Genomic DNA, 11,429 nt, shown 5'->3' on the forward strand with positions numbered 1-11,429 from the left:
TATCTTCTTCTTAATCTGTCTGTGAGAATTACATGAGTGCGTCTGCGAGTCCAGCACAGTGCCTTGCATTGTGCTGCGGGGGTTTCAGGTGAAAGCCCAGCCGTGGGGGGGAGAGGCATTATCTGGGTTTACAGCTCCAGCACTTTGTAAGTAAGAAGAATCTCCATGTTCCAGATCAACCAGAGAGAAGCAGAAAATGAACAACAGCATAAACCTGACCACGTAGCATCACAGATGTATTTGCAATAAAGCGTTTGACCTGCTGGTGTCGCGGTGTCTCAAAAAGTGATGCACCAGAATTTAAAAGCCAAAGGAACAGATGTGCTGCCACAGGAAGAGTGTGAAGCCATTTGAGTCCCCACACAGCTGTTCAAAGTCAGAGGAGAGGCAACAGGACGACAAGCTTCTCAGAGTGTGTGTGTGTGTGCATGCGGCGGCCAAGGTAAGATTAATTATATGAAATGCTGGAGGTGTACAGCGGTGAGCCACGTGAACATTAGGCCTTACTGTCACCTCCAACAGCAAACAAGGCCCACAAACCGGAAGGAGCGGGTTGACGTGTGTTTGTGAGCCTGCGCTGACACCTTGTGGCGCCGAGTGGAATTGCAGCTTTGAACTCCACAAACCGCGGCGCGTTTGATGATGTGGCGCTTTGATTAATATAACGCGTCCTGTTTGGCGCTACAATAAACAACTAAAGCAGCTCTCTAACCACAATACATCACAGATTTAACACAATTAATATTTATGCTCCGATGTGAAGGAAAATGTCATTTATATTCTGCGCTGGGGGACTTTGTTTGCATTAATAAGCGTGGTGTATCGCGGCATCCAGTTGGCTGTGCATACTGTTTTCAACAGATGTGAATAATACCCTCGTGGCCCTCCTCCATCTATGTCAAGCCGAGTGAGATTCTCCTTTGTCTTATGATGAATAACAAGCTATTGTGACGCCATGAATAATGCCGCTGCCGCTCACGCTGGAGCTTCTTTGCAGACTGCTTTAAAGACAAAGTTGGGCCGCGTCTCAAACTGTGCGAGCGCTAATGACGCTCATCTCACGTCTGCGGCTGCTGGTGGTCTTTAAATGCCGGATGTGCACGACTGTGGCTGCAGAAATCCGCCCAGTAAAGCGTTCTAACGTCAGCTGTGACTTTAATAAAGTGCCCTTCTACAGGTTGCATCAGCCTCCGAGGTGTCTGTGCACGGATCCGTTGTTGCTTGGTTCTGTGTTCTCATCTCAACCCATCGGGGCAGATGGCTGCCCACCCGGAGCCCGGTGCTGCTGCAGCTGGTAAATACACTGAACCGAATACGCTGAATCAAATGCCTCCAGTTCCTTTCTTACGCCAGCAAGGAAAAGCAACAACTGAGAAGGATCCTACCTGCATCAAAGACCAAGAAGCCACGACCGGAGCAGGTTTGAAGCGTTCCCATGATTCATTCCCAGCTAAGGGTTGATTAGTAATTCCACCAGCTGTCTTCCAGTATTGATGGATTTCATCTGGCTCCATCATGAGGTAGCTGCACGGGTAAAAAGAAGCACCGGTGCTGCTGAATTGATTGAATGAAATATGAGCAAGAAGTTACTGTGCACTTAGTGAATGTTGGGGCTGAGGAATAATGTGTGCCTATTGGAGGCTGGGAAGCTTAAAACATTAATTAGCATTTAAATAATTCACTCCTCCAGTCTCTTTAATAGCCCAACCACTAATATTCAACTCCAATTCATTACAGCGGGTGGAATTTATTCTGATTAGGCCGTGATGGAGAAAGTCACCAAAGGAACCATTTCTTCATGTGCTTTCCAATTAGGCACCAAATATATCATGTGTATAGATAAGTTGCTTTTGACAATGAATTAGTGCGTTTAATTGTAACGTTCAATCACATTCGCTGGCAGAGATTTGCCCCTAGGAACGTTCTGGCAAATTACCAAGAGAGGCCCATTTGTATTTAAGCAAACTTAACTCATTATATTTTGATAGACACTATGAAATATTCAATAACTGGGACATTCATTTACTTATGCTAAATTAGCTAAATAATGTAGCCGCTAATAAACTATCTTCTTTGAGAATTGTAGGAAAATCCCAGTGTGGTGTGGGTGCAGTGCTCACAGGTACAAAGGGCGCGACTTATGGGGAATAATTACCTTGTCTAGTTACTGATTGCCCTCATATGCACATTCCCCGGAGAAATGATTAGATTGTTGATGGAGAGACGTCAGCCCCCCCCACCGCGCAGACACAAGCCTCCGTCTGGACGTTCCCGTCAGCTGGTGAGAGGCCCAGAGCCGCCCTCCGCTCCGACGCCTCGCCCTCCGTCGTCCCTTCTTCCCTCACTCCGGCTCATCGTCTTTCCTTCTCCTAATCGCATTGCTCATTTTCCATTGACATGAGAGTATGTGGCGAGAGAGAGAGAGAGAGAGAGAAAAAATAACAGCACAAACTTTCTAAATCCCATTGACCTACTTCGCCAGACATTTCACTGGGAATTCATACGAGTGCAAAAGAGTTAGAAGAAGAAATGTTTCTTCATTCCCCCCTTCAATTTTCCTCATGACCCCCCTCCTTCTCTTTCTCTTTCAGCTAGAAGCCGTTTCCCTCTCATCCCATATTTGATCCTGTGTGAGCACTACAGTGCATTATACAAGTGGATAAATGCCTTACTGTGGCATAACCAGTGGTTTGGAGCTCTGTCACCACTTTTTGACAGTGGCATAAGAAGCGTGACATCGGAGTTAGAAAAAGCGCGTTGGAAGGCCGCGTCTTTGATTGACGAATTTGGCGGCGGAGACGTGTTTGAGGGGCATGAACGCCGCGGGGCCTTGAAGACAGGAAGTGGAATTATGACAGTCCCATACAGAGAACTAAAACGGGGAGGATGAAAAGAGAATAAAAAGAGAGAAAGGCAATTCAAATCTTTTCTTCCGAGTCCCTCCCTGAGGGACTGCAGATGACCCCGCTAACGACTGTCGAAATTCTCACTCCCTTGAGTGTGATGGCGCTGCGTGATGGGAGGGGGTTCGCAGACCCGCCTGAAAAATTGAAAGCTCCTAGAATATTCAGCTAACCCTGTGCGCTCGGCTGGTGGGGGGGGCGTTCACGTGTGGGGGGGTGCATGCAGTGATTGGTGTTCCAGGTCCGTGTGTGCGTGTGTGTGTGTGTGTGCGTGTGTGTGTGTGTGTGTGTGTGTGTGTGTTGAGCTCAGCAGTGGCGACAGAGAGAAAACCCCTCTCTGTGCGTGTGCGGCGGCCAATGAGCCGAACAGCGGCAGCAACACAGACTCTTTATAGAACCTTTAGAACCCTCGTGAATAGAACTGGTGGCTTTGTGGTTATCGGGCCCGGATCCAAGCAGAGAGACTAATGACGTGGATATAACCTCATGCTCCCAATATGCAAACACAATGTCATCAACAAAGAGCGAGGGGGAAATTCATCTTCTGCAAAGCTCCCCGGAAACTTGGGCGACAGGAAGTGTTTCCACCTGTGGGTCTTATCTGTCGGAGGATAATGAAAGGAATAAATGGGGATCCGGCGTAAGCTTCGTTCCACATTTAGATCGGCCTTTCGCGTCGTGCCGTACCTCAATCAAAAAAGTCATTTAAGTGAGTTTAACGACTCACATCTGTCAGCATTATGAAAAAGCAGATTCAGCCGGGTGAGGTGCATCAACTTGGATCAACTGCTGTGTAGCTGAGCGATGGCAGGTCACACAAAGGTGCAGATGCTCCACGGCTGCAAGGAAACAAAGACACTGACCACTAATTAAACAAATGCAAAGCTCTCAAGGCTGTTTATGCATCCGTCTGGGTCCAGGTTTCCTCAGTGCACAGAATGAATGCTGTTTGTTTGCTGGATGGTGAAGTAAAATGCAGTTTTTTGGGGGAAAGGTGAGTAACATCCTCACAGAACTGCTGACTGACTCTTGTGTGGGCGTGAAGAGCTGCGTTCGCTTGAAGAGGAAGAGCAGAGTAGACGCGCGGGGCACGGAGCAACAGTGCGCGCAGACTAATTAACTCTAAGTGTTGTACGACATGCTCCCTCCTCACCCGTGTTGTCACTCAGGGTTTGAGTGGCGCTAATGAGAGAATTATCTAGCCTCGGACCCTGGTAATGCATTCAAATGAACACCAGCTGACCTGACCTATGCGATGGCTTTTTAATCTCGCCACTTAATACCAATCAGACCTGCTTTCTCATGTGCCCACACTGGGAGGACCCTCTGCTCCAAACGCCGCCATCCGCCGCCTTTTTCCCTCCGCTGTTGATCTAAGGGAGAGCGTTAATTGTCTGGGTCGGCTCCCGGGCCTGGGCCGATATTACGCAGAGAACCCCAGGTGTGGGATGAAACGGGCGGACGCTGCGTGTGCGCGCGCCGGCAGCTCGCGTGAGCGCGTAAGCCCCTTATCATGAGACCCCGGCTGAGGATAAGAAGGTTAATAAGGTCATGGGTGTGCACCAGAACCAGTGACATACAATAACGCTGTGGCCTTGTTGGATGAGCATCATCGCCGCCCTTTGGTTCGCAGACCTGTGATTCCAGATGCAGCACAAACAATCACCTGCTGCGGCCTGTTTATTTCAAACAGGCCTGTTTCTGACTTGGATGGAGGCGCTTGTGGTTTGTTGTCTTCAGTAAAACAAAGGGGCTGAACTCGTGGGCAACGCCGGCCATAATCCCTCTTAAGCGTTTGCTACAGACGTCTCTTTGCTTCGCCGAGCGCTCGAGGTAACAAATAGCACATCAGCCCGAGTTCAAGGCTGCACGCGAAGCGCTCGCTTTTGGGGAGACTTTTATTGTTATAAATCTTCACGTGCGCTCTCGTGCCTCTCAGTGAGTCCGACCCGTGCGCTCTTGGTGGATGGGGCTTCAGATGGAGCGCTCACCTCCTGCAGCAGCGTCTCAACACAGGAGGACAAAGACGTCGATTGTTCAGGGCCGCTCTCCTCACAACTTGTATTCTTACTTTGTTTACAGGCTTTTGTGATTTGCCTGAATGAGGCCCAATCAAAGGGCTTCTAACAGGACTTATTGCTGATCCAACGAGGCCGTGGTGGCGCCATTCATTCCCGTCACTTCATCTGCATCGTCGCTGTCGCTCACACGGACGCAGCTCCCAGGCTTCCGCCGCCGCCGTAGCTTGTAACGCCTGGCGGACGCATTGTGTTGCACATGTTCACACGTCCCCGGCTGACAGCTAATTGTCCAACAGACAATCCAGATCAGCCGGTGTGTGTTGCAGCCTTTGTCTCTCTATCGCAGCCCCCAGTGCCATTGTCACGCCGCCGCTCAGGTGACAGTCCCAGTCGTCACTCATCCGCCTGACGGCCGCCGCTATCTGCCCCGGCGCTGACGGGTGACGGGCGTGAGGGATGGGAGCGTGCAGGCGAGGCGGGTCCGTGGCGCCGGCTGGCAGCGAGGGAGGGTGGAGGGTTCCACCGACGGTGCCGCTGAGCAATAAAGGAGCTGCCGGGCACAAGTACGAGTACAGGTCCAGTTGTCACATGAAAGAAAGAAACTGGCCGTCGAAGCTGGCACTGGTTTATGACAACAAGCACGTTGCTTGTTGGGTTTGGACCTGGGTCCGTTTGGCTGGTTCTGGCTGGTCCACCACAGGGTCTATAGACCCCAATGCAAAGAAAGGCAAAAAAGTCAGAGCAGCATTTGGAACAATAACTAAACAAGGTGGTCAATGGTAAAGCTATTTGTGTGGCAAAATGTTTGTACATTTGAGGTAAACCCACTGTGTTGTTGCTGGACTGAAGGCTTTACCTGAACAGAAGACGCAGACGTCTGTGCTGATAACTGTATGTGACGCCTCTCTTCATACACAATGTGTCCGTCTATGCGCCCGTAAAGGTGCGAATGGGTCTGACATGCGGGGAGATGGATGCGTCCCCGTTGACGCCGTCGGTGAACTGGGGGGAGGGGGGGGGGGGGGGGGGGGCGGTGGGAGGGGTGTGTGGCGGAAGGCTCGCACTAAATGGATGCGATGCAAATGGCACCAGAGGACGTAGGAATCAATTTACCTTATTGAAACAAATGGGAGCAGCTCAGCGCTGCCACGTCGAGCTCGTGGGCCCTTTTTTTTGGCCGCCCCCATTGTTATTGCAATTGTAATTAACCCACTCAACCCAAATCTCTGAGCCTCTCTTTCACAGACACGAGCAGCCCCTTGAACGGCCCCGTCTGGGCCCCTTTTACCCTAATGAAAAAGCCTCGGCGGGGCCAGGTAAAGATGGAGGCGCTGTAATGGTGATTCATGGGCCTGGGTGACATGCTAAAAGGAACGGAGATCTGCCGCGGAGCGCATTTAGGGAAGGGTGTTCCACGCAGCGGTGCCAGACCCCTCATTTCAGCACCCCCCACCCGTAATGACTTACGATCTGACCACACTCGCAGCTCGCTCTCATGTTAATGCACTCCCGCTCCCACCTTTACACCAGCCCAATAACCAAAGTGGACTCGTTGTTGGCGTGACCTCGGAGGCGAGTGGCCGCTGCACGGCCCGTTTTATATACTGACGTCCTATCGAAAATTTGCCTGGCTTTCATTTGAGCGTGGCCGAGCTCTAATTCCCCTGTGAGGCGTGAGCGTTGTGTAACGGTCTTAGGGGACGGATCGATGGTTAGAGAGCGCATTGGGGTCACGCTGGGATCGATGCGCCGGACAAACGACCTCCAGCTGCCGCTCGCGCCTTCCGAGCCGCCTGACACCTGGGGCGATCTCCACCCAAACGTCCTCTGCTGAAATGCCACCGGGCCACAGGCTGCTGAGCAGCCGCTCATGCAGCGCTCCCCAATCGAGTGGCGTCGCCCGCCGCCATCCGCGCTGAAAGGGCCTTGGCGCCGCGTTGCTAAATAAACAAAACCCATGCACCTGAGAATGTCAATTACCCGCCGCCTGCCCCATTGGATGGCCCCGTGCCTGATGGCCAAATTGGGATTAATTTGGGAGGACGGGGGCCGGTGTAGAGGTGACACCGCGCGGTTCCACCCCAAAGAGAGCGAGCGAGCGAGCGAGCGGCTTGATCGTTCCCATATTACCCCGCGCATCCTTTTAGCATAAGCGGCAAAAGGCGCTGATGAAAACAAGTGGCGGTTTCAGGTCGGAGGCAGACACCCAGAAAATGAGCCCCCCCCCAACCGTTCTCCCCCCGCCACCCTTCCACCGGGCTGCATAATTCAGAGGAGCCATCTTGTGGAAATGTCACGGCGTGGCGGCGGCGGAGCAGGCGGCGTGACAGAGCGCTGCGACGCCTCCCGGCCGGGCCCTCGCTCGCCACGCTCGCTCGCTCGCTCGCCCGCCCGCCGCGCCCGAGGCGGCCTGACCTTGCAGGCGCTGATGTATGCAGCCGCGCGGCGTCGGGGACGGACAGGGGGCTCGTCTTCGGTTTTCGCCACCGCCGGTTCACGGAGAGGCTGATGCATATTTCAGAGCGTGACTGTATGTGTTTATTTGCTTGAGGATATAGATTTTTGTCCCCTTTTCCTGCCTTTCTCTTTTGAATAGAGGTCAATTCCCCACCCTGCCTTGTCTTTTATGCACCCACTTCCTACTCTTCATTCATCTTACCTGCTGACACATCTGACAACACTCTGCCGTATTATCATCTCCCGCCGCCCAGCTCTATAGCTTCCACAATAACACGGGGCCGGCTCGGCTCCTCCGCCCCTTCCTCTTTCTCCTTTAGAAAACTGATTATAAATGGTCAATTTGAAAATAGACTGGAAAGTCCCCAAGGCTGCTTGCCTTGTCAAATTGAAAAGGGACAAGGACAAGCCAGTCGACTTGCCCCCTGTCTGCCATCCTGATATTTCCGTGGCAGGCGTGCGAGAGGGAACATAACAAATTCCCCCAATGCGGCAGGCGAGGCGTTGGCGAAGGATGACGATGGAGGGTGGAGCGGCAGCGAGCTGAGGATCTTCAACATCTCGCCCTCAGCATTTATATCGCAGCTCTCCACAAAGAGTCTATGGATCACTTCAGTGGGCTGGTGTTGGCAGTATCAGGAAAAGCCATAGGCTGTCAGGGAATATGTGCCTTTCATATTTCACCGTCGACAGCGCTCCCATCTCCCGGCCTCACTCACAGCAGCCTTTGAGGATAATATCTTCAAATCTCTCCTTGCCATGCTGAGAGGCTATTTTTAAATAGATATTTATTTCATTCTCTCAATTTGTCTTCCCCTCTCCCACCTTCTGTCCTACAGGTATAGCTTTGCCGTTTGCGGCCGCTCAAGAAAAAGTGCTTGTGGCGAGGCAGGTACGTCTGTCAGCCCGAGTCCGCTGCCTCTTTCTTTCTTCGATTTCCTGTTCCGTTCGGTTCTGAAGAGGATTCTCCCGCCTTCTTATTATAATCTACTGAAATATTACAAATAAAGGGAAACGAAAGAGGTCGTGACAATAATCCCCTAGATCTCATGAGATTTGCGCCGTTTAACAATAAAGTCTGTTTCTGATTAGTCACACCCGTGAGATGGATGCGTATAATTAAATAATTATGATAAAAGCGCCATAATAGATGTGATCGAGCCGAGGCGTCAGCTGTGGCGCGCTTCGGCGGCGGAGACCCCGCGATCAGATGGGACGCGTGCCGCCTCCGCAGCGAATAAATTAGAGCAGCGTGAGCGACAGAATCATCAGATACGAGGAGGTGAACTGAAGTGGTCATGAACCCGGTGTCAAACTCAAAGCGCCGCATGGCGATAGATGAAAACAAACAGGGAGCGTGGAGCGCGTGCCGACACGGCCCTGCATCGCAATTGGGCTCATTGTGGATGACTCCACACGTGCGTGTTGCGTGTGTTTTCCACATCGCCTGACGTGAGGCGCGAAAGCCGGTCTGAACCACCGGACCAACAGCCAATCAGCGTCTGCACCGGCGCCCGGTTCTGGCCGATCGTCAGCCTCGTGTCGTGGGGACGGAACGCTCAACAAAGCCAGTTTAAGCAGGAGCCTTTTACCCTAAGTCCTTCAAAGTGGGCCTCGCAAATTGACAGCTTTCCTGTCGAAAGCAATATTAGCTTCCTGTTGTATTACACATACGTACTGCCTGACAGAGGAATATTAGATAAAAACAAGACGCTGTGACCTAATGCTGCATAATGCTCTCTCCCCGGTGGGGTGTGTTTCCTCTTATTCTCCATCTTACTCGCTCTTTTAACCACGGCTAATGACAGTCTCTCCCATCGTCCTCTGTTTCTGAGCTGAGCTGGGTCTTAGAGCTGGTCCTCCGCTTCGCACAGAGCCACAAAACGCTTGGCTCAGCACGGGAAGGATTCCTCTGTTGCTACTTCAGGTAGTCCCCTCCCTCCTTTTAGCTGAGATTTCTATCCCAGGCCCTTATTATCACCAAACAAGCACTTTTTGATGATGATAAGTAATAGCCGCATCCCTGTGTATAGGACTCACTTCTCAGGGGACTAAGGAGAACATGCTGGTCATTTTTCTTGCCTGCTTGGTGCCCAGCAATCTCAGGGAAAATAGAAGCCGCGTGGAGGGGGGCGCCTCCGCGCTCGCGCCTGCACCCAGGAATAAGCAGGAGATTGTGCGAGAGTAATGCCTTTTGATATTTTCCTGCACATTTAACCGGTTGTGGGGGTAAATAATACAGAACAAACGCCAGATATATTATAATCGTGATCGGAGGAGACACCGTATCTCTGAGGACAATGCAAGAAAAGTGAAGCATTTATGAATTTACCCTTCATGTTGCCGGTGAAGTCAATTGGAAGAGGCCGCGGCGCCGCATTAAAGATTTCAACATGATCCAAGTTTACAATGTAACTGTCAAGCGCTATGGATAATCCCAGAGATAAATCCCCAACATGATTGTTTGGAGCAACAATTATGGAGAAGGAACACATCAAACGAGGGAATGACTTGAGGGTCGGCGCTTCCTGTCACAACTTCTGCAGCCACTAATAGCGTGGCCGGGTGACGGCGGTGGATGGGGGGGAGGGGGGGAGGGGGGATAAGCTGCGGACAAAAGTGAAGTGAATGAGCGGACACAAATAAACAGCATCTCAGGGCCTTCTAATCCCACAGACGTGCTCGACAGTGCCCTGTCAAAATTGCGCCAAGCAATTTGAATGCACAGCAGGGGAACACCCCCCCTTTCAGTTCGGTGGGCATCTTGTTTATTTCCTGCCATAGCTGTATCTCGCTGCCAAACGCGCCGGCAAACCCCTCAGAAAATCTATAATTCACTTGGATTTGCGTGACAGTTTGATATCATAGCCTGCTAAAGGAGGGAAATGCGGCAAGGGTGGATGAAGAGAATAATAAAATGGAAGGGATGCAGTGGATGAAAGTAAAACATGGAAGGAAGTCTGGTGTTTTTCCAAAACGCCTGCCCCTTTATTAGGAACACCTTGGTAACTGGTTGCACCCTTGTTCCCAGTCCTGTCTATACTCAACACGGTGTCCTTCACTTTACACCCTGATCCTCGGAAATGATAGCATCACAGTTTTCATTCTGCAGATCCGTGATGTAAATCTCCCAAAGCTGCTTTACTAGACTGATACCCGGCCATTTGAATGCAGTCACGTCATTGTGATGTTCTGGAAATCCGTTTGAAATCCAGGACAATTATGCCTTTGTTACAGCGGTGGCACACGCTGTGGCCTTCTGCTGCTGGCTTTGACCTTTGACCTCAGACCTGTGAGCGGTTGTTCAGTCACTGCTTCATTCCGATCAGCTGCCGAGTCACGTTTGAAGTCCGTCCTCTCCCTCTGAACATCCGCAGGTCGTCTCCCTCCCACGTGACTCGCTGATTAGATGAGTTTGTTAATAAGCAGCGGAGCAGCTGTACCTAATAAAGTGGTCAGCACATAAAGGATCACAGCTGCCAAACTCCAGTAAAAAGGTGAGATCTGAAGTCTGCTCTTTTGTCTGTTTGCCCACTAAAACAGCTACGGCTCTGGGTGTTGTCTGCCAAATATGCCACTCACCAGAAGTGGACCAGACCCGCACATCAGCGCCGCTGTCCTCGGGCCAGTGTAGCTTTTGTGAGGAGATAATTATCCAGATGAGAGGCAGCGCCGCAGCCTTTTCATGCGTCCTATTGGTAAAATTAGTCCTATTTCCTGAGTACGTCACTAAAATTAAGAGTTGGGAACAGATGTTGGTGACTGTAATGTATGTATTAAATGCTCAGACTGTCTTGGCATGATGTTTGCTGGTAAACACAGAACTTCGGAGCTCTTCGCTGTTTCCTGTCCCGGTGGCTGTCAGTGAATCCCTGAGCTGCCGCTGAGCAGCCTGACCTTTGCCTTTCGCTTTTAGTGCATTGATCCTTCGGCGACTCGGAGCCAGAGCGGTCTCCCTTTTGTCACGCGGCCCCTCGGCCTGTGGCCTCTGATACGCGCTTGCCTCTGCACGCGGCCGCGTCCAAGCGAGCGCTCGCTCCAATGTCTT

Source organism: Betta splendens, chromosome 2, assembly GCF_900634795.4.
Source record: "Betta splendens chromosome 2, fBetSpl5.4, whole genome shotgun sequence".
In the NCBI taxonomy this organism is placed as follows: Eukaryota; Metazoa; Chordata; class Actinopteri; order Anabantiformes; family Osphronemidae; genus Betta; species Betta splendens.